Source organism: Pseudonaja textilis, chromosome 1, assembly GCF_049901715.1.
Source record: "Pseudonaja textilis isolate UNSWEBS1 chromosome 1, rPseTex1.2, whole genome shotgun sequence".
NCBI classification, from domain to species: Eukaryota; Metazoa; Chordata; class Lepidosauria; order Squamata; family Elapidae; genus Pseudonaja; species Pseudonaja textilis.
The window spans coordinates 275401553-275424052 of record NC_141990.1 but is presented as its reverse complement, the minus strand read 5'-3'; the positions used below and the strand labels follow the sequence as shown (position 1 = coordinate 275424052).

General features: G+C 34.7%; 1 protein-coding gene and 1 long non-coding RNA gene across 4 annotated transcripts in view; one reads left to right on the top strand and one right to left on the bottom strand.

Annotated features, from left to right (window-relative positions):
* The window catches only part of LOC148128224 (uncharacterized), a 145813-nt gene that overhangs the window by 38341 nt on the left and 84972 nt on the right, over window positions 1-22500 (bottom strand). For all 3 annotated transcript variants that reach the window (XR_015741057.1, XR_015741055.1, XR_015741056.1), the window contains exon 4: window positions 15086-15138. This is a non-coding gene — a long non-coding RNA (uncharacterized LOC148128224). The remainder of the gene's footprint in view (window positions 1-15085; window positions 15139-22500) is intronic.
* The window catches only part of CDIN1 (CDAN1 interacting nuclease 1), a 133490-nt gene that overhangs the window by 87483 nt on the left and 23507 nt on the right, over window positions 1-22500 (top strand). The gene's annotated exons all lie outside the window — the stretch shown is intronic.

Here is a 22500-nt window from a genome sequence, read left to right as displayed (position 1 = left end):
TTGTGAAAATACACTTGTTCTTTGTTTAAAATGTATGTTAGTATTATAGCTTCCTTAAACATATAATTTAATGTATAATACATGTAATAAGTTGCCCTGTTGTGTGTCTGCAGTCCAGATTATTTGGGGCAGACTGTTCTTTTGAACATGTATGATGACAAATTATTTCTTTTTTATATTTCTAAAATAGTGTTCACTGCTTCCAATAACAAATTAAATAATCTGAAATGATATTTGAGTCTTTGAAACCAAATGGCACCATTTGCTTCAGTTGTAATAATGTTACAACAAATCAACAATAATGTTTGTTCATTTAATAATATTAAATCAACAAAATGTGTAATTAAGATTACATTGGCCAATGAATATTATTTTCAGGTTTTTTTCATAAATATGCTCATTTTTTTCCTATTTATAGACATAGCTTGCCTATCTTTCCCTTTTGGGCTTTATAATTTTTACACTGGCTCCTGTTGTATTGTCCACCTCAGTTTCAAACTGAGGTTTCACTGCTTTGTATTACATTGTCCTTACTCAGATCTGGTAATAGTAGATATAGCTATTATATCTGCTGAAGCCAGCTTGCCTTCAATATGGCACAATCATCTCACCACTGAAATGGCCTTTAGCAAAATGGGCAGCATGCAAGTTTGATACATAAATTGCTGTATAAATATCTAGGTGCACAGGACAATTGTGCATCACAATATTGGTTTCATCCTGCTACAACATGCACTGTTTCAGGTTCTGTGCAGCGGCAAAGATAGAAGGGAGATATGCAAGTTAGGGGAAGAGAGGCGCTCTCAGCAGTCATAAATATGGGCAGGCTGCCCAGTGCCTGAATTTTGATCACATGGCTTCAGGGGCACAGCAATTGATGTAACTTTCAGGACTAATTTTAACTACCATTATTTTAGCATTTTCTTAACTTCAAATAGATGCTAAATAGATGCTTGCTAAGTAAGGATGACCTGTAATATCTGTAGCAAATGCTAAGTATACAGGTTTACCACCATAAATCCATAAATAATTGGGGATTTTAGAAATAAAATGCACATAAATAGTCCAGGTAACAATTTATTAGGAACAAAAGAGTGTACTATTTAAAAGCCTGTGATATGATATATGTTATATTCAATGTAATTTGTTAAATTAATAAGGTTAATTGTCTTAAATTAAAATAAAAGTTCACTTGTTCATAAGTATCGGTAAGCAATAAGCTAATAAAAGGTGTAGCATTTCTAATTAATTTAATTTACATCATAGAGATTAAGTGTAAAATTCAGATAGCAATTCCATTACCGTACAGTAGTTATTCAGACCTGTATTTGTATCTGCCAAATTTAAGTTAATTAGGAATGTTGATGCTGTTTGTTTTTTCTGTCACAAAGCTCATCTTTAAAAAAAGGCTAGACACTTTCCCTCTCCCAACATTTATCATCTAAATAATAGTCTCCCCAAGATGGCAGCCACATAATAAACTCTTTTCAGTGGAGTGATGGGTAATGAAGCTTGCTTGTGAAGCCAGCGAAAAATGTTGTCTAGTCAAGTGCATGAATATGATAGCTGGAGAATCAGTGGACTTTCTCAGCCATCAATCTTTTTAGAGCTTCTTCTACATCTGAATATTTTGATAGATGATCAAATAATTGAGTTATCTATCTTTCTAACTATAAGAGTTGCATAAAAATTATTCTCACATAGTACTGAATATTAAACTATATTGCACGTCCACTAATTTTTTTTAAAAAAAGTACCCAAGTGCTGAAGGAATTTTAAAATATCTCTTTTCCTTTTAAATTAACAAATTAAATGTTTGCATTTTTTTTTATAAGAGAATCAAAAACACAGAATCTTGGACTAGATGGAAAAGAAATAAAATGAAGATATGACTAGCACATCAAATAATATATAAAGTGTTTGTAAAATGTCTTTGTGACTAATGAGCAGTTCTTTCAGATTTTGTTTCACATTTGGACATTTTTTCCTTTCAAGGAATAAGGAGACCATCCGACAGTCTAAGTTTAAATGATATCCAATCAGGACATAGCTTAAATATTATTTAACTCAATATCATTATCAATAGCTATCTAAAAGAGGAAGGTCTGGAACTCTGGAGACAATGTCTTAGTTTCTTTGTTTTCAGTCACATCCTTTAAGATTTAAGGGTGGCGATGGGGAGACAGTGAATCATTTGTTCATTTGCCTAATTTGCATATACCTGTAATAGTAACAGGGGAGGTTGGTTCAAATTAGAAAAAGTGCTTAAGAATTTAATATAAATTAAACACTTTCAATAAAATTCAACTTAGATAGAGTCACCAAAATTACTGTGACTCAGATTAGTGAGGTTTTAAGCCCCATTAGTTTCCATGAATCTATTTTCAACACAAAAAAACAATTGAATTCTATAGGTGTCTCCTGTGAGTATATCAAATTGACTTGGATATATTGACAATTGCAAAAAAGAATTGCTGAGAGTCATTAGGTTTTTTTTCTTCATGCTCCACCAAATACTTTCTGATGCAATGTTAATGTAGCTTTTTAGTGGGACTACTTTAATGAATCTGAGAAGCAGCTGCCAATGGAAGGACAAGGGGGGGACTCCAAAACAGATCTTTGGATCAGCTATCAAATATGTAATCCTATAACAGAGTCCATCTAGCAGTAGAATGAAAGCTGCCAATAAATGAAAGCCACTGATGAACCCGATTCCTACTTTTTGTGAATGCACAAATACACACTAAAATTGTTCTAGAAGGTCAGAAACTTATCTGAAGGATATTTGAGAGTAGGGATGCAGAAAAGCAGAGAACAAAGGGAGATGTCATTGTATGTTTGAAGGCCATTCGTGTAAATTTAAATGCAGAAAAAAACATCTTTTCTATGTATAGTTACTTTGTTTAGATGTTATTTAACTCTCTATGTTTAATTTTTTATATATATTATGAACATTTCAATTCACAGATGCATATAAAGCGGATTTGGAATCTTTTGTTCTTTTAGAAGGGGAATAGTAAAACATCTGTGTTCCCTTCTGGATTGTTTGGTTAGCATAGAATCATCCATCACTGGTCTTTGATATAGCAACCAAGAAATCATGTTTTGTTTTAAAGGATAAATATTCTGTTGTCATGAATACTTATAAGGTTCTCTAAATTTACATCAGAATTCTAGTTATATAACTTCTTTCCTGTGTGAAATTATTAGTGAAATTAAAAAGGTTATTGAGGATAGATTTAGACAATGACATTAAAAGAGTATGCTAGCTGGAATGCAAAAAATATGAAAAATAATCATTGCCATTCTTTTCAATGATTTGTAAATTATTAGAAAGAGGCAATATGTCACAGGAAGATCTCTGTAGATATTCATATTTGTGAAGTCTGAGTCTGTCTTTACATTTCATTATTTAAGTAGGTGCATTAGTTCATTTCAAAACTAATCCTATCTAAAATAGGAAGTTTCCACACAAAATCAAGATTTTCAAATTGACCAACATTATTGAAGACAATACCACCTTAAATTTGAGGACTGCTTTACTGTCTCAGTTATTCCATTGACTCTATTTATGTCAGTATGTATAAGTTTATTTTATATTTTTAAATGTAAAAAACACAATAAAAAGAAAGTGTCTCAAAATTTATGTATGCCTTTTTGTAATTAGATTTGGAATTACAGATGCTAAAATGGGTAAGATTTTCTAGTAAGAATCATTTCCTACAATAAGTACTTCTAATTTAATAAAAGATTAAATTAGAGATTAAATTAAATTAAAGATTAAATCTAATAAAAGATTCAAGATTACACAAATAATAGCATAATCAGTTATTTCTGATATCATATGGGAATCATGGTTTTTATATTGTTTTCCTACATTGCTTTTTTCAGGTATAAATGTACTTTATTCATTGTTATTACCATTTTTACTGTTACATTACTCCATTTCCACATAGATTTTTAGAGGGTGTGTATTAGATGCTTCCTTTTAAAACTTTTAAAAAACGCTGATTTGCAATATTATGTAACTTCTATTTTTAGAAAGGAAAGTGTACAACCTATTAACAAACTTAAAATTTTAATTGCAGACCATCATATTGCTGTTATCAAATTCTTTCTAATACTCTAATAGTCTTGCTTAATATTTATTAATGATTAAAAACAGAATTGAAAATAAAATAATAAAAAGGAGATCCCAAATTAACACATTTGTTTGAATTCCACAACTTTTATGTGGAAGTTGAGGGTTTTTGTTGTTGTTTGTTTGTGCACTGAGAGTGCCTATGGGTTCTGAGGACCTGAATCTTTACTTGAATAAAGACAATGATGACAGTGAATTTCTGTCCAGAGTTAATCAGCTGCAGAATTTGTAAACTGCACGTATGTCAGAGTTGAAAATGTTAGCACTCTGGTAGAAGCTTGAAAAGGTTAGATCTGATAAAAGCCATCAGCAGTTAAAGAAAGTGATTTATGGGACTGTAATGACACAAAATGCCTCATTTATCACTACTATATGGATAGGTTAAGGTTTCAGTGTCATACTTTTAAAACTTGACCACTTAAAATTGTCAAAATATATCCTTAATTGCCCATCACGCATTATATTTTCAATTTCCTCTCTAGATTTTTAAATTTTTTATCTCAAACTACTACTGAGCTTGTCACATGGCTTTATTTCACTTTATCACAAGGTAATCCTTTTTGAAAAGTGCACTGCTAATTAAAAAACAAATCTATTATATATTTTATTATACAAAAATATTTGAATACAACTTTAAGTACAGTAAAGTTTTTATAATGTAAGACTTGGAAATTCAAATTAAATAAACTATACAGTAACTTTAATATTTTTCACTGATTTAATCCTTAAATTAGTAGAGATAGTAGCTGTTGTAGTATTTAATGCCACATCATTACTTTACTATACAAATATCAGTTTTATGGTATAAACTTATTTAAGTTTACAAAAAAATTCCAATACTTTTCATTACCACAACCAGCTAAATATGAACCAGAAGTGTGCAGCAGCAGCCAAAAAAGCTAATGCAATCTTAAGTCGCATTAACAAAGGGATAAAATTAAGATCAAGTGAGGTACTAATACTACTCTATAAAGCCTTAGTAAGACCACTCCTAGAATACTGCATCCAGTTTTGATTACTACACTATAAAAAAGAAAGATCTAGAAAAAGTACAGAGAAGAGCAACCAGGATGATTAGGGGATCGGAGACTAAACCATATGAAAAACGGTTACAGGAACTGTGCTTGGCTAGTCTAGTAAAGAGAAAGACCAGGGGAAACATGACAGCAGTCTTCCAATATTTGAGGGGCTGCCACAGAGAGGAAGGGGTCAAGCTATTTTCTAAAGCACCCAAAGGCCAGAGAAAGAATAATGGATGGAAACTGAATAAGGAGAGATTTAACCTGGAAATTATGTGAAACTTTCTGCCAGTGAGTACAATCAACCGATGGAATAGCTTGCCCTTGGAAGTTGTGGGAGCACCATCACTTGAGACTTTCAAGAAGAGATTGGACTCCCATCTGTCAGAAATGGTGTAGGGTCTCCTGCTTGGGATTGGATTAGGTGACCTACAAGGTCCCTTCCAACTCTGATTATCTGTTGTTATCTGTGTACCTCAGGGATGGGATCCGACTGGTATAACTACTGGTTCTGTCTATTAGCATCGTGCGTGCATACGCGAGTTGCGCGAGTGCAATTTACAACCTGCTGAGCTGCCCGGACAGCTGAGCAGCACGGCATGCAAGTACGCAGCGGTTGGAAAAGCCCCCTTTTCCTGCTTTTTGAACTGCAGCTGTGTCACACAAAGCAGCTGGAGTTGAAAAAGAGCCCAGGTGGGCGGGTGGGCCACAATAGCAGTAGACATAAAACTATGTATGCTGTTCTTCGGAGCAACTGGTTCTACAGAGGTGGACAGAACCAGTAGCAACCCACCCCTGGTTTACCTCTATTTAATTTTTCATTAAAAATTATCCTGCACAACCTCAATTTTCCTGCTTGAATATAAACAGAAATTCAGAAGCATTTCTTATAACTACTTCATTTTAACTCTTTAAAATATTTTATATTTGAAAAGGGAGATATGTATGTAATTCTTATTTGTTAGTTTAAATTAAACTTTGATCCTAATTCAGAGAAGATTTTCCTTAACATCTTCCCATGTCAATGTGATGTATCTGTCCACAGAGTTGATATGTTTGGTGAATGTTTCCAGTTCCTGTGTTTTGATCTTGACCCAGTATCATCCACATACCTATACTAGTGAATGGGTGGAATTTCTGTGAAGGAGTCTAGGGCTTTGGTTTCTATCTCTTCCATGTAGAGATTGGCTAAATACAACGAAGGTTTCTACAGACAGAAACACGGCTGGGTCATGGGTTCACTGGTGTCCCGCATTGTACCTGGCTACAGTGAAGGATGCCGGTGAACCCGTGGCACAGCCATGTTTCAGTCTATAGAAATCTTCATTCATAAAATATACAAGTCACATTGAGCCTAAAACTGACATAGAAAAATATTACATGGACAGCTGAAAATTCTATAGTAATTCCAGATCCTGTAACATGGCACCTAGAACCTTCTCGTTATGTTAATGACAAAGACTGCTTTCAGAATTCAGTCTTTCTAAATAATTAGTTTTTAATTTTAATGACATTTTAATGTTTGCCAGTCTCCAATCAAGGTCCTGCCCAAATCTTGTCTTCAAAGCCAAATGAAATAGGATCTTGGGGCCACCAAGTTGTTGACTGCCCCTAAAAAAAAAGAAATAGTAAACGGGAGCCAGTCTACGAACAGAAATGACATTAGTATTCATTTCCATAATTCTTTATTCCCAGCATGCTGTTTCTAGTGTGAATTGCTTCTGAATCCCTTATTGAATATAATTTCTAAGTGTGATTTGGACTTTACATTTTTAAAATATATTTTCATAATCTCAAAGGTTTCATATATCAGCAAGCTTTGAAGATTAGAATAATTTTTTAAATTCTAAGAATAATAAAATACAACATAGTTCTGTAATTTTTGTACAATGATATAATTTACATAAGAAACATTCCTTTATTAGCTTGTGCTGCATTATTGCATTGCTAATTAACTATTTTCATTTCAACCTTTTTCTGTAAGTTCTTTTTCCACCAAGCTGCTGAACTGAATGCACTGTGCATACATATAACTAGTTTTCCTGTTGAATTTTCATGCAATAAACATATTCTAGTATGTACATCTCCTAATTTGTTGAATAGAAGCATGAATATCTGTTTTTTTCTCTAGCACATATTTTATCAATTTAGAAAGTATACTTTCTCTCAGATTCAGTATAATTTTGGTTTCATTAAAATAACGTTGTCTCTTGCAAGATTGGTCAATTCAAAAACTACTCTAGTATTTCCATAGGCCTGTGGATTTGCAGCTGTTTCATGATGTGTGATATACTTTTTCAAATTACTTTGCATAGCTGTTCACTTTCAAACACTGAGCGTTTTATTTAATACCCATTATTTTGAAGAGAATACTTTTGCACATAACCAATACATATGTTTCCACAAAGAATTTGAACAAAGGTTGTAATGCAGATGTTCTCTTAATTGATATTACACTTATTCTTTATGTACAGGAATTGTTATTCTGTTAGTTTTAATAATGTTTTCTCAAGTGAGTGTGCTGTTCCTTTAATTATTACCAGTTCCTGGAATTCCTGGATTTTTTTATACCATAATATTATTTTGCTTTTTTCTAATATCCTGGTAAGGAATATGATCTTATAGATAATGTGAATATTTGCATTTTACTATAGTCTGATAATTCAATATAAAGTGAAGTTATACAATAACAATTCACTAATTTTAAAACATGCCCAGTGATGCCAACAAATAATCTAGAACTATCTTATTGTCCATTCTGAGATGGCCATTTTTTTTCTATTTAGTCCTCCAGCATGTATATTGTTTCGGTGACAGAAATGGTATTCAGCAGGTTCTGACCAGCTCTAGAGAACCGGTAGTGGAAATTTTGAGTAGTTCAGAGAACCGGCAAATACCACCTCTGACTGGCCCCACCCCCATCTATTCTCTGCCTCCCGAGTCCCAGCTGATTGGCTGGTTCTTCTTTTGTTGCCCTGCACAGGAGAATGGAACTGGAAAGCAGTGGTGTGGGAAGGGAATGGGGATTTTGCAGTAATCTTCCCCTGCCATGCCCACCAAGGTATGCCACACCCACCAATTCACACCCACAGAACCGGTAGTAAAACAATTTGAATCCCACCACTGTTTGGTGTGTGCCTAAAAGGCCAATTCCACTTCTATAGAAACATTCCTATAGTTTTCTGCAGCTCATATGTGCCTATATTGACAACTGAACTGTTAGCACTGTGTACGCCCAAAGTTTTCTCAACAGTCTTCCCAACTTCTTTTCACTAGTTCTGTCATTATTTTCATATCATAATAATCAGACAACCTGATTTTTAATCTAATATTCATATTCTAAATAGTATATTTTTGTCTTTTTCAGTTTTCCATCCATATGAGTAGAAGTAGGGATATAAGGTAGTTTTTCTTTTATATGACTTCTTGCCATGAATCTTCTAAAATATTTGTACATAAAGTCTATAGTTGGTTCTTCACAATAGTCATTGATCAGAATTATGTAGGTTAATAAATAAATAATTTCTGTTGAGTCCTTAGTGCTCTCTGAGCTTGGTTGTTTGCTTGCAGATATTTCATTATCACACTAGGTAACATCTACAGTACTAATGAATGTAGGGTTTGCTCTGTGTTTATATATAGTAGCTTATCCTGCCAGTGTTGGTGGGGTGTGATTTTTTTTCTTCAATATTTACTTGACTTGATGTTGTTTGCTGCTCAATTGTTTGTGTGGTGTTAATCCCTGCTTATCTGGATGTTGGTTGCTGAAGAGAATACATTCCTGTCTTGTCTATCTTAGCTCTTATTGTTTCTTTTGAATGGTATATAAATGTGGTTTATCTCTACAACATGTGTCTATTGAATGGGAGTCATCAGGAGATGTATAGAGATAAACCATATTTTCCCTTGATAAATGCCAAAGGCATAGTTCAATTGTTTTGAGAATATCATGCCAAAGCATGTTAGCAGAAGCAAAGCTAACCCTCTCAAAGTAGTAAAGTAACTCAAAGTTTTCTTTCAAAATATGGCAACAAGTACTATAAAGCACTTTTTGAGAACAGGAAAAGTATCTTCTGGTAGCCTAGAACATTTGCCAAGGGCCAGAAATAAATGATGCAGTTTATTGTAATTTGATTGACTGCTATCTCCACTCTTCATTTTAAATTGCCAGCAAGGAGGTATGTGAGAAGAATCCATTTTATTACAATTCATCATAAAGAATCCAACTCCATTTCAAAGGTTAAGAAAAGTGTTTTTTTTAATCCTGCGTATACTGTAGTTAGAGGCAGAAAAGAAAATAAAGACACTACCTTTAGCAGGATAGTGCTTTTTAAATGCAATGTAAGATTAACACAATGAAGCATTTTTATTGGCCTTAGATCTTCCATCCAAATACTAAGAACGTTGCTGGGGCACAGAGGATTGCAATTATTAATATTGCAGAAAACTAGTCATGAAACATTATTAACTATTTGTTTATATTTTTGTGGTTTTGGTAAAGCTTGAGTCAGCCTGTGTCAGCCTCAGCTGTTTTTAAATGACTGGAGTATGACTAATTCATATTTATTTATAACTTTTATATCAGGTTTCACTAAAATCTGAAAAAACTTCAAATAAAATTCAAGTTCTACTACTTGCTATATTTGTTATTGAGCTGGTTGTTTTATTCTTACCCCTAGTGATTATTTTATGTTGAATATTTTACATAATGTTTATGGGATATTTTATTTTAAATATAGCAGCATATATTGTAAACTATTATTAAAAATTGTTAAAATTCTGGTGCTAAAAAATGTTGCTGTCCATTGATCACTTTCCACATAGAAATATAGCAGCCAGGTTCTCAAAGTAGGCCCTCCAATGGAAATCTAACAGTAAAAATATAGAGAGCCATACTGGAAGTTTCTACCACTTAATGCTTTGAAAGGAATATGGCTTAACAAACTCGTTGCTTTTAAAAGAGGGAGGTTATAACAAAAAATAGCCAATAGAGATTTTTGTTAAAACATCTGAAACTCAAAGCCAAGAAATAATTTTAAATTGCATCATTTACTTTTCAAAATGCCCGGCTACAAAATCTTGGTTCAATATCTGATTTGTGAATTGAATGAACCCTTACTGCAGTGTTCTAAGGTTATTTTCTTCTCTGAAGAGAAGCTTCTAATCTTACTTACATTAGTAATCATTTCTGAAAATTATAAAAAAAGAATGACTTAGCTTCGTAACAGTTAATCAACGATCATTAACAGTTAATCAACAATCATTGTACAACCCTAGCATATGTGATTGTAATATTAGAAGTCTCTATGATAAAAGCTTCAAAGGTATTAACTTCATTCATATGATCTAGAATTTGGGGTTTGGTTTAATGAGTATATAAAATGTACTTGTAAAGTCAGCAGCAGCTGCCAACATGCACTAATATATTAAGAGATGTAATCTTGGGAAAGAAGTTAGTTGATGTTCCTGTTGGCCCTCCTATCAACTTTAACCTCCAACCTTCTTCAGCATGTATCACCACAAATAAAACTGCTGAGGTTTGACAGGAGGATAAAAAGTCACCAGGCCATTGCACAGAGCTCTCTGTGTGATTTTTTTTCTGTCTTAAACTTAAATAGATACTGCTGTAAGTCAAAGTTTTAAAGGAAGCCGTAAACACACACCCATATCACTTTAATTTTAATAATTTCTGTTTTATCAGAAGAAATGAAGAAATATACATACTAAATTATGTTTGACAACTAGAATTTAGTGGTTTTGTTATTGGTTGTCTTTGACCATTACACAGATTTCTGTTCTTCATTTTAATGTGTACTGTTTCAAGCAAGCAGCATATGATATTGATATAAACATGGCATTTTGTATACAGGCTTATAAATGAATTTTTAGATCATGATTAAGACAAACCAGATGACAAAAATAAACGATATGTTTGCATGTACTCCACTTACCTTAGAATACTTTTGTGAACACTAGCCACCTGTGATTGAGCAAAGACAAAGCTCTTACTTCATTTTACCATTTTGTACGATTCTTTTACAAACTGAAAAGGTTATACACAAACTAACACACATATATATGTCTAATGTCTGTATATATCTTGTTCTAATTGTGATACATTTCTGCAGACTAATCTTTTTCATCTTGGCAAACATGCTTTTTTTTCCCCTAGGAAGATTAAGTGCTTTCACAAATTCTATCAAAATAAATTAATATTGCATTTTCTTGTTTGCTTAAAAACAGCAGTTTAACATTTTCATGAACACTTACTACACAGAAAACATAAATATAGATATAGATATTAGTACCTGTTTATTTGTTTGAGTGAGTAAACTTTGCCTGCAAAATTGTAGGCACTTCCAATTGTGAAGAAATGCTGACACAATCTCTGCATGCACTAAGTTAAATGGTTCATCTTTCTTCAATTTTGAATCCATTCTTACAGGTAGTCTTACAACCCCAACTGAGCCCAAAATTTCTTTTGTTAAGTGAGATAATTATTAAGAAAACTTTGCCCCATTTAGCAAACTTTCTTGCCATAGTTGTTAAATAAATCACTGCAGTTGTTAAGTTAGCTTCCCCATTGACTTTTCTTGTTAGAAGTTTGAAAAAGGTAATGAAAGGTGACCCAAGTGTAATTGATTACCCAAAGGTAATGAAAGGTGACCCCAGTGACCCAAGGATACTGAAACCATCATGAATATAAATCAGTTGCAAAGCATCTGAATTTTGATCATGTGACCATAGGGATGCTGCACTTGTCATAAGTGTGAAAAATGGTCAAAGTCATTTTTTTCAGTGCCTTTGTAATTTCGGACAATCACTAAATGAACTGTTGTAAGTCAAGGACAACCTGTATTCATATGCAATTCTTTACAGATTCTAAGTAAGTCAGCAACATATGTGGCAGGTACAGAAATTCAGATACTTTTCCAGTTGATTTAGTGCTAACTTACTGTTCTATTTACTGTAAATGAGGGTCAAAAAGATGACAGGCTTATTAGGTCTACAATTATCCAGGTGAACAAATATCTTGTCCACCCTAGATGAGTTCATACGCCAAGCTTCTGAAGGAACTTGCAGATGTGGTCTCAGAACCACTAATCCAGATCCTGGAATATCGGGAACTACCAGAGGACTGGAAAAAAGCTAGTATAATTCCTATCTTCAAAATAGGGAAAAAAATTGATCCAGGAAACTACAGACATAACAAAAGACATAACAAAAGCCAACATGGGTTTGTCAAAAACAGATCATGCCAGACAAATCTTATTGTATTCTTTGACAAAGTGACAAAAGTAGAGGACCAGACAAATGGTGGGAATATAATTTACTTGGACTTCAGTAAGGCATTTGATAAAATAGACAACAATGTACTACTTGATAAAATAGAAAAATGGGAATTAGATCCTATCTAATAAAATGAATTTCATTGGTGAAAAAAGTAAGGCAAGAAAAACTAAATGCACAGGTATAGTACACAATAGGTGGTACTTGGCTTAGTAATTGTGAGAGGGATCTTGGAGTCCTAGTAGACAATCACTTAAATATGAGCCAGCAGTGTGCTGCAGCTACCACAAAAGCCAACACAGTCCTAGTTTCATTAACAGTGGGATAGAATCAAGTTCACACGAAGTGTTAATACCACTTCATAATGCCTTAGTGAGACCACATTTGGAATACTGCATCTAGTTTTGGTCATCACAGTGTAAAAAAAGATTTTGAGATTCTAGAGCAACAAAGATGATTAGGAGACTTGAGGCTAAAACATATAAAGAATGGGTGTTGGAATTGTGTATATCTAATTTAATGAAAAGAAGGACTAGGGGTGACATGATAACAGTCTTCCAATATTTGAGGGGTTGCCACAAAGAAGAAGGGATCAACTTAAGCTCCAAAGCAACAATTTTTAAGTTTTTAAGAAGAGATTGGACAACTATTTGTTTGAAATGGTATAGGACAGTGATGGCTAATCTTTTCATTGTCATGTGCTGAAAGTACACCTGTGTGCCTGCACCCATAGTGCAATGTGCGCATGACGACACCACACATGTGCATCTCCGCATGCACATGTGTCTCCCGTGCATGAGTCCCCCTGTGCATGCATGGCAGATATGCGACAATCAGCTGGCTGGCGGGGTGTGCACGTATTTCCAGTGGATCTGTTCCGGGCGATGACTCGCATGCCAACAAAAATGGCTCTATGTGTCACTTCTGGCATTTGTGCCATAGGTTCGCCATCAGATGTAGAGTTTCCTGCCTGAGCAAGGGATTGGACTAAAAGACCTCCAAAGTTTCTATAAACAGATTCTTTAATTTAATTTAATATTTTATAAAAAGATTCTATGAACAATCATATGAAGTATTAGGACTGCTTTTATAAAACCTTAGTAAGACTACACCTGGAATACTGCCTCCAGTTTTGGTCACCACATTACAAAATAAATGTTGAGACTTTTGAAAAAGTGCAAAGAACAACTAAGATGAGACTAAAACATATGTAGAATAGTTGCAGGATTTGGGTTTGGTTAGTCCTAATAAAAGGACTGGGGGCGGGGGGCATTATAGCAATATTCCAGTATTTGAGAGGCTGCCACAAAGAGAAGGTGTCAAATTATTTTCCAAAGCACTAGAGGGCAGGACAAGAAACAATGGATGGAAACTAATTAAGGAGAGAAGCAACCTGGAATTAAGGAGAGACTTCCTAACAGTGAGGACAATTAACCAGTGGAAAAGCCTCAGAAGTTATGGGTGCTTCATCACTGGAAGTTTTTTAAGAAGAGACTAGACAGCCACTTGTATGAAATGGTATAGGATCTCCTGCTTGAGCAGGGGGGCTGGACTAGAAGTCCTCCAAGGTTCCTTCCAGCTTTATTCTGATTCTGATTCCCTTCCAATTCTGTTATTCTAATGTCCAAGGTTGGAGTGCTGTTGTGTCTCCTTTCAGAAACCATATGTTCCTCTAAGCAGCCTCTAAGCATTTGAAAATGAACATAATTCCCTCTTACAAAGCAAGGGAAGGAGGTTTTCTCTCTCCCTCTCTCTCTCTCCTTCCCTCCCTCCCTTTCCCTCTTCTGTCCTCCCCACCTCCAAAAGGGGAGGCAGGAAATCTTGACCTTGCATGTGTAAGTTTTGTAGCCGTAGTCACTTTTTATCATTTTCCCATGAAATTGGGCCAAATTCACTCTCTCTGTGTGTGTGAATCACACTTCACTTTCTAGCAAGTTCAGCTGTTAGAAATATGCAAAATATTGAATGCTATGTAGAGCTGTTGAAGCCAAGTAATAATATTAGAAGATCAAGAAAAATTTCTGGAAGAAGAGCCCTCAAAATACCACCAACAGGTCACTTGCAAATAGCCTTCTGGACAGTTTAGCTGACACTGGAGTAGTTGTCCGCAATATAGTGTGGAAAGGGAACTTCATGAAGACAGTAGTGTCACAAAAACAGGAAAAGCCCAAGGGGAACATCAGGTCAGCCATAAAACAAACTTACATAGGAAAAGGATTCAAATAAAAATGGTATTAAAGAATCCCTATAGACAAAAGCCTAAGTAATTAAGAAAACTAGACAAATAAGAAAAGGAAACAAAAAGATAATTTAGAAAACCCTTACAAACACAGGTCATACCAAATAAGCAAAACAAACAGACAAAAGACACAAGATATAAATTACAAAAGGGACAGACAGGAGATTGCCACAGAACAAATATGAAAAACTATCTTAAAGCTAAAAGAGATTAGAGAAAACCAATAATACAATCTGGCCATCCTGCGGAGTTTGCCTTCTGCACCCCTCGGAGTTTGCCCTTGGACGGGAATAAAGACAAACTCAAACAGAATTTGAAACATTAAGCACAAATACAAACATTCACACAAAATCAACTTATAAAGGGAGAAAAGGGTATAAAAAACCAGGGACTTACCATAAGAAGCTAGCTAGCCCAGGAATGCAGACTTCTCGCTGTTCTCTGCCTTCCTGAAAAATAAAAAGATCCAGCTTTTAAGCAGTTGTCCGTATCCTTGCGCCAGAGCTCTCCCAGAGGGAAAATCGAATCCTCAAAAGAAAGGCATTTTGACACCTTTCAATAACAGTGTTACATATAAAAAGTGACCGTTCTCTGATATCATCAGAAAAGTCATTGTCTAAAGAATACAAAATAAAATTATTTTGAAAAAGGTACTTTGGACTCTTGAAACAAAAAAAATGAACCATTTGACCACAGCCACATAATGTTTAGAAGTGAAAAAAAGAGTGAACCATTTGAAGAAAGCACACCTTGCCAACAGTTAAGCTTTATTGTGGCTTTATTGTGCTTTATGCTTTTATGGCAACCAGTGGCACAGGAAATACTTTGAAGATGGAAGAAATAATAGAGTCAAATATCAATATATCCTAGGGGCTCTGGTCTCACTGCTAAAAAATTGAAACTGGAAAGAGATTGAATATTTCATCAAGATGACATACTGAAATATATCCCCAAATCAACCAAGAAGGACTTACAGGAAAGAAAGATGAAGGGTTTGGAATGGATTTCACAGTCCTCAAACTTGAGTATTATTGAAAATCTGTGGGGAGTTCTCAAACATAGGCTGCAGGCAGGGAGATTTAAGAATATTTCTGAGCTAGAAGAGGTCGTCAAGAAAGAGAGGGAAAAAATACCCAAACAAGAATATATGATCATTTACTGAGCTACTAAATTTGATTATTTCCATCAAAGAAGATGTTGCAAAGAATAAAGTCAACTTTATGGGCCTGAGTCCAAATTTATGACCTGCCATATTCACTGTTTACTTATATCGTGAATGTAATAAGTGGCCTTTCAGATTTGCAGTAAGATGTTTTAACTTTTGTTCTATATAGAAGTTATGTCGGCTGTTTTTGAATTAGAGATTCATTGAAACATTTGACCAGAACTGCCTAAATTTGTACATGCACATTTGGCTCTAAACTGTAACAACCATCAGTTAAAAATGACAAAATAAAGCCAGGGAAAAAGAAAGCCAGTTTTGTTTGGTGCTTAAGGTGTTGGCCTAGAAATCAGGAGACTTTAAATTTTAATCCTGTTTTAGGCATGAAAAATAGCTAAGAGATTTTGGGCCATTCATTTTCTCAGTCCAACTCATTGCACAGGGTTATTATTGTGGGGGAAATAGGATATTTGGAGAAGTACTCCTGAGTCATGTATGAAAAAAAGGATAATAACCTTTCAAAACATCAAACTGTTATTTAAAGTAAATTAAACCAACTGTTTATAATATTAAAATAAATAAAAACATATTTTAAAATGTCAGGACCATTTCTGGCCTGTAATCTCTAAAGATGGGGCACCACAATCATCATTGTTAGGAACTGATAGTCACCTAACAGTTGGGTTGGAAATATATAAACCAGGATAGACATTTAATACTGTCTCTTTAAGGGAATGCTAAAATTGTAATTGGGTGTGGTTCCTCAAATGGCCATAAGAGGGAGCCAGAAACCTGGGTTATATGTTGTCAGTTGTTAGTTGCTAGATGTTCTGATGGTTGATGTTCTTGGTTCCTGCATTTTCCCTATTGTATGTTGCTGATCGTCATTCTTCTTGGATTGCTGTAAGTTTGTTACTGAACTGTGTATGATACTAGACTTTGTTATTTGGATTATCTCTGGACTGAACACTGACTATTTTAACCATGTATGACTTGGATTGCTTGTTGGACTTTGCTTAACCATTTACTGGAAGTAAAACCTACATTTTACTATTCAGTGTATCTGTGTCCTGGTCGAGTGTTATTCAACATTACTCTTACTATGTTTCGCTGTGTGCACTCATTCTCCTAACAGGGAATTACCTCAACAATCATGATTCAATAAGACTTACTTTCATAAATTTTAAATCAATTATGAAAATAGATAGAATCTATTCTATCTAAAGTTCTTCACATGTTGCTATCAAAATAATTTAAACCAGACTGAATGGCACACTCACTGAATTTGCATAGGTCATTAGAGATAGCATTCCTTTTCATTTTAAGAATGTGCAGAGATAATTTATTTAGCAATTCAAAAGAGTAATTCAAATCATCATTCTTCCTCTATTTTCACCCTTTCCTTTTGGGTGCAGCTCCAGGTGATCTGGTTTTCATGCTTCTTGCTGAAGTTTAGGACTGTCTGCAGAGCATGATCAAACAGATGTGCATGACAGTGCAATTGAAACTCCCCTGTAATGTGTAAAATTTCATTACACTGTCATGGCTTGATGATGTAGTTACAAAGATGTTAGAATCTTCAAATCAAACTTTGAATCTTAGTCATAAGTAGCCTTTTGGGGAACCATTTTAGCTTTGAACGTTCAGCAACCATAACTCAAGGACAATTTGTACTGAAAGAGTAGAAGGTGAATCAGGGTCATCTAATGAAATTAAATGCTAGAGAGACAAGAAGGATAAAGGTTCTGCTTCCTTATGCAATGAAGAATTAGGTAATGGGACTTCCTATCACAATGACAGAGGCATTAATGAATGATTTATTAGATTGATACCCTTGCTTTATTTTTGTACAACTCAAGGCTGCAAACACAATGCTTTCTCTTTCTACTATCCTCACACACAATCCTATGAGTTGGGTTGGGAAGAGAAAAAGTGTTTGATCCAAATTTAAAATGGGATTACATGTGATCCTCAAGTTATGATCATAATGAAACCTGTTTATTTTGGTCCTAAAGATCGTAAAACAGGTCAGTCATTTGATTGGAACATTAAGCTGTGGTCAATGAAGCTTATCAATTTCAGGGAAAAGTCTTAACTAAGACAGAAATTTTAAAAAAGTCAAGTTTGTAGCCACAATACTTCAACTGAAGCTGAAGTTGTGAGAGACAATAGACCATGCTAAAGTTAGTGCTTTTCAAAATTTGGGAAAGGTTATTTGGTTTCAAAGTCTCGCTGGTATGAAGGAGGGCATGACCTAAGGAATGACCTTTCTGGAAATATGCCAGAACTGTTACCTAGATAAAGGAGACTGAAACACTTTTAAGTCCTGGGAAAGCAACTGGAGAAAGTGCCTCCCTGATTCATTGAGATACAAGAAGGGAGGGAGGTACACCACACACCAGAATCATATTGCAAAGAGTACCTCTATTACTACAGGTAGTCTTTGACTTATGACAACAATCAGGCCTAGAATATCAGTCATTAAGCGAAGTGAGATGTCTTCACTTGTTAAGCAAGATGTTGTATGACTGCTTTACTCTACTATAATATTGTCACTCTTAGTTGTAGTTGTTAAGTAATATCAGATGATCCTTAAGCAAATGGAGTCCAAGTAAGGAATGTGGGGCTGTGGGAGATGCCCTGGGCAACCTGGCACAACCTACAGCACCCACTAGTACACAGAAGTCTGCTGTGGCCTTAGAAGCCTTAGGTGGCTATCTGATCCACCAACACATGCAAAGCACCCACTTACCTTCATGGTTTTTCCTCAGTTGCTGATAGGCACAACCAGACTATGCTAGGTGTAGTCTTCCTACTCAGGACACCTTGTGCCATTTTCTAAGCCGGTTCCATTCTCACGATCCTTCAGAAGCTTCTTTCTCCAATAATAAATAAAGGATTAGCATTGAAATAAAAGAAGACTTTCAAAGGATAGTGAGAATGGAGTCTACCTGGAGAATGGACCAAGGCAGCCTCAGTAAGAAAGCAAACATGTACAGAGTCTGGGCATGCCTGTCAGAAGCTGAAGAAAAACCATGAAAATAAGTGAGGCTTTTTGCACATGGTGATGGGTTAGATAGCCAAATGAAGCTTCCCCGGCCATGGCAAGTTTCCATACAACGGAAGGGACAGGTAGGCAGCTGAGAAAAGAGTACCACATTAATTCCACAGGAGGACACTTTCCTTATGAATTTGAACTGGATGCATTCCAGATAGGCAGAAATCAGTTGGAGAATAATAACAACTTTGCAGACTAAAGAATGTAATTAAAACATTTAATAAATGTGTTGGCTCAAAAGGTACTATCAGACTCCTCCTGATTTTTGGACTGACATGGTCTCCTGTTACAGAGAAGAGCTGTCTGATGCTAACTGAACTCTAAACAAAGATGAGCCTTAGCCAAAAATAACTTTAGCGGTGATGGAATATGTCATACCACTCTTGGAAAATAATGCTGCTATTGTTTTTTTTTTTTTTGGGGGGTTGCATTTTAATGTTCTCTGTGTTTGGTATAGCAATAAAAACTATTCCCAAATATTTAAAGATTTTTGATTTGCTTAATTGTTAAGTGTCATACGTGTACTCTAGGATGCTTTGGAAAAATTAATATCTTCGTTTTAGAACGATTCATCTCCCCATGCTTTCTTAGAACACTATGTGGCTAAGCACACAAATATTGTTTTAATCTTACTGATGTTTGTAAAAAGGAACACCCTGAATTACTTCGTTTGGCCACAAGAAGATTGATATCTAGATTGATGCATCTTGTTTTATGCCTCTTCAGTTTGGAATTTCTTTAATATAATAGGCTTATGTGTATCATAGGAAAACATTCTTTTAGTCTTTGTAGAGTTTGTACATTGTATAAGAGCCATGGTGGTGCAGTGCAGTACTGCAGGCTACTTTTGCTGATCACCAGCTGCCAGCAGTTTGGCAGTTCAGGTCTCATGAGCTCGAGATTGACTCAGCCTTCCAGCCTTCTGAGGTCAATAAAATGAGGACCCAGATTGCTGGGGGCAATAGGCTGGCTCTAAACCAATTAGAGAGGACTGTAAAGCACTGGGAAACGGTATATAAGTCTAAGTGCTATTGCTAAATTAACAGAAAGAACTATTTTTGCTTTGAATTTCCTCTTCAGCCTTGTTTTAGAGATAAGATGGAATGTAGAACAATTAAAAAAAAAAAAGTATATAACTCAGAACCTGGCTTGAACAATACTTTTACCCAGATGTTGAAGTATATCAGCCTGGTCAAAATTAGAGCATCAATCTGCCTATCCATCTGCCAAATAGCTTGCCAAGTAATCCAATCAGATAGTTTGTGTTTACCTTGTTTTCTTTTCCTTTCTTTCTTTTTCCTTCTCTTTCTTTCTTTCTTTCTTTCTTTCTTTCTTTCTTTCTTTCTTTCTTTCTTTCTTTCTTTCTTTCTTTCTTTCTTTCTTTCTTTCTTTATTTTCTTCTTTCCTTTTTCTCTCTTTTTCCTCCAAGTCAGTATTGACTCCTGGAGACTGCCTGGAAAAGTCCCTGCAGTTGTCCTGGAAAGATTTTTTGGAAGTGGTTTGCAATTGCCTCTTTCCTAGGGTTGGGAAGAAAGGCTGACAAGTTCACCCAGCTGGTTTTGTGCCTAAGGCAAGACTAGAACTCACTCTGATTTAATCTGGAATCTTAATCACTATACCAAACTGGGTCTCTTATGTTTAGCATAGAGTTTGTTTGAAGGACTGATGGGCCAGTATATAGATATCATAATAGGTACCATAACTCTACTTTGTTAGTCATTATGGTACCTATATACCGTCAAAGACAAATCTGGAAAGCTGATTCCTTCAACTGCTATATCATTGATAAGCAAGTTAGATGTTCATTTAAATATTCTTCTGTGCTATCTGATTTTGCATAAATATGCAGTCAAAATAATTAATTAAAAATAATGTTAACAGTAAGATAACTTATTTTTAGGAAGATATCCTGTTTTTGGAAATAATTATTGTATTATTATTGTATTGTACTGTATTATTTATTTGACAAAATTGTTTAGTACTGCCCGAAATGTATGTTTGTTTGTTTATATGTGTGTTATACAATTCATACTCTGCAAAAATGCTAGCTGTTTAATTATTATAACTTGGAAGGGGAACAGCATTGATTATTAAAAAATAATTGTGAAATACAGTAATGGCAGTGGGAAGTATTCTGCTGAGTGCTCTATTTCAGAACATGCACAAAACTTAGATATATAAAGAGGCAACAGACTGTTCTGAACTGATGAATTAATTTTTCTATTTTCAAATTTCTACTTTCTGAAGACAAAACTTAAAAGGAAGCCAGACCTATGTTTATCCCCTTTGTATGTCAGAGTTTAAATGTGATGTTTTATGTATACACTCGTTTTGACAGTTGAAAGACCTATAAAGCAATTATATAATTGCATCAAGTATTAAGTAGAAGAGATAAAGGCTTTTAGAAACTGCAGAACTGTTTTAATCATTGCATCACCTGAAGTTGAGCTGCAAAATTATGTCCTAATTATTTATAACAAGTAATTAACTACATAGGCTGTGGAAGATTTTCAGAAATTATTTTTCTTTGATTTTTACACATACACATAGACAAACACCCCATCATTTTCTATTTTAGTGGTTTCCACAATTTAAACATGAAATTCTTATTGTTTGCTTTCTGTTATATTAGTAGTGTGTGTTTTCCAATTCTAATCTTCACATTTTTCTTTCTTTATCACCAAAGTAAGCCTTTTGAAGCTGAGAAATTTTTCACAGCAATATTGACAGTATTCACATTTGCATGATGACAGCCAAGGAATGGAGCAGTAATTTTTGAAATTGCAGAAGTATTTAGAACACTGATAAAAGCTGAAATATATTTTTGATGGATTGAAGTTAAGCATACATGATTTTTCCTGCTGTCAAAAAGCTCTGAATTTAGTGAATATTTGCCTGCTGTGAGAATGCAAGATTAACATCACAACCATCACCCGGGCACCCAAACCCTGCAATTTAATAGCTTTTTAGGTTCTTTCCTTTTTCTAAACAGCAATTAATCTCATTTTAGTACAATTTTCTCGTTTCTGAAGTTGCTCATTGAATCGCTGTTTTGTTCATATTTGGCTTCAGCTCCTCTGCATAGTCATTAAAGTCCCAATTAATGTCACCTTTAGCTGAAGAGTACTCATTTTTATTGAGAAAATGACAGTTGCTGCCATGAGTAGTGCAGTGTAATATACATTAATTGCCCTGTAACACTGGTAATTACGAGTTTTTCAAGCCTCTCAGTAAACTGTCATGCCTAGACAAGACTGTGCTAAAATAGATTACTCATTAGGGAGACCTGTCCTGTTTTCTGTTGGGTTCTTAGTGTTGGCTTAAAAAAAAATAAATCTTGAGCTTGAACAAATAGTTGCCAAAAGCAATTTCCTACAACAACATGTTTCTGTTGGGTTCTCCTCCCATCACTTAAGTACGTGGTCAGCAAACAGACAGGGTACAGTAGACTCAAGAAATGCTGAGATGTGGATAGATTTTGCACAGTGCCAGGACTAATCTTACTAGTTCTTAATTCATTGTTGTTACTCTGTGGTAGACTGTGTTAAAAGAGATAGGTATTATTACGAAACAAAAATTGCTGCTGACAGT